We start from the raw sequence: 2,425 nt of genomic DNA, 5'->3' as shown, positions 1-2,425 counted from the left end.
TGTAATCATATGTTAAACACCAATATATCAACTCATGCATAAATAAAATTCATATTATTTATAATTATATTGCGATATGTTGAAAAAAGTTAAATGTAATTCGGACGGAAGAAAATCGATTAAAAAATCGTTAAATAAACTCTTTAAACCAGGGAGTTACGATTCTGTGAGAAGTGAAAATGCAAAATGTGAGCAAATTTACTAGATGTTAACTAATAAAATTATAAATATTTTAGTAAATTTGTTCACTTTTCTCATTTTCACTTCTCACACAGAACCATAATAAGCTCCCAGAGGAACGATTGTGTATCTCAAAACATAGAGAAAATTACAAAAATGAACAAATTTATAAAGTATTGACCAATAAAATTATACATATTTTTGTAAATTTACTCACTTTAATAATTTTTATTGCGTTTTGAGATATACAACGACCCTCAAAATAATATCTCTTGCACATAAAACATAACAACGGTTGTCGCGCGTCATAAATTGGTTACAGATTACAGCGACAGCCAATCAATGTGGTTTTCTATAATAAACTTTTAATTTTTAGAAAAAAACGTTTATTGGCTATCTAGGTAGTTTCTAGCCAATTTTTTCACATTAACGCGTCCTATGTGAGTAAAGCTCGATTGTACACAGGGTGCTTACGAAGAAGTGTTCTGGGTTAGTTTCGGGTCAAAAGTATGACTACCTCTCTATAATTTGGTATTTCATGTTCTGCGATATAGGGGTGCGTTCGAAAACATCACCCGTGTGTATTTTGTCACACTCAGATCGTTCGAAAACCCCTAGTGGGCACACTGACCATGCGACCATGGCCGTTCGAAAACCGTACTCCGTGGACCACTCGTGTGACTTTTCTCCACTCTCTTTTGCGCGGTGTGAATCGGTGGAGATGGTGGAGAGTGCGCAAAGAGTGCAATACAGTATGAAATTACTAAATTATTTATGGTTTTTTGTTTTTCGAAACATTCGTACAACCATTAGCCATCACGGTAAGATAAAAAATTTAAATACAGCAGTGTAGGTTAGCCAGGTTTAGGTTTATTTCTATAGTGATGTATATTGTCAGAATATTGTCTTTAAATATAAATAAAGCTTATTAAGCTTTTTGTATTTTATAGGTTCTGAAATTTTCTTACGAGATACGAGGCACGTTAAAAGTCACGAATCAGTAACAATTTGTGAAAAAAAATGGAAAATTTAATCCCGGGTCGTCATATTTTATGCATGGATATTTAAAAAAATATACAAAAGGATGACAAGGGAAATGTCTATATATACGATGTTAAAGGTAAGGAGTAATAAATAAGTTTATAAATTTCCTTAGGCCTGGTGCCCACGATGCTAGAAATCGATCCGAGTTCTCGGACCGAGGAATATATAGCCAATTAACTTTCCAGATAACTAAATTATAAATTAATAATTACTAAATTAATTAATTACTAAATTTATTAATTTATTGTTATTTTGCTGAGAAGCAATTATAGCTAATGTCGAAATACGCTTTCGATCATTTTGTACAACATATGTAGGCACAACACACATGTAGTATGTCACATTGAGCATTCTTCCATGGCTGTTCGAAAACTCCTCTCGATACCAACTCCACTAACCCCACCAAGCCCATCCACCACAGCCACTTTCCGTCGTGGACTTTCAGTGTTTTCGAACGCACCCTAGGATGCTTACGATAACGAGAGTAGAGCAAGTGGAACCTGGATCCAAGAGAATAGCATAATCTCCTATCTATAACTATAATATTCTATGGTCTGCTCTTACTCCTGCTTTTGCAGTCTCATAAACACAAGAGCAGATCAGGAGTTCGTCTCACGAACAACAAAGGGTAAGGGCCCTTGCAGAATGCCAGGCAACAGGCAATAGGAACAGGCAATAGCCAATAGGAACAAGGAATAGAAATAATTGACCAATCAGAATTTCTATTCTCTATTCCTATTGCCTGTTGCCTGGCATTCTGCAAGGGCCCTAATGTATCATACTTAAAGTGTATTAATATTTTATCTTAAATTTATATTTAAATGTGAGTTTTTCAGCTGAATCAAGATTATATATAATATGTCACGTATTTCATACGGTTCAATTAAAATAAATTAATCAAGCTCTTTGCAATTTTTGATAATTGTAATCTGATCATCAGATGTGAGACAAGTTTCAAGTTATAACTATTAATACAGATTCAGTCCTTGTTTAAGGAGAGTTTGAGAATCTCAAATAATTAATAAACTGAAATAATATGTTACATAATTCTTTAAGTAAAGAAGATAAAATATTAATTTATATATAATTACAAAAATGAAAAATTTGCATTATTACGTATTTGAATACGTATTATATTTTACATAAACAAATTTATATGTAAATTATTATATGTTTTTATTAAATATATATGTGTAATATA

Source organism: Odontomachus brunneus, unplaced genomic scaffold (genome assembly GCF_010583005.1).
Source record: "Odontomachus brunneus isolate Ranch 3 - 2012 unplaced genomic scaffold, Obru_v1 Obru_scaffold_161, whole genome shotgun sequence".
Taxonomy (NCBI): Eukaryota; Metazoa; Arthropoda; class Insecta; order Hymenoptera; family Formicidae; genus Odontomachus; species Odontomachus brunneus.
This window is presented reverse-complemented; position numbering follows the sequence as displayed.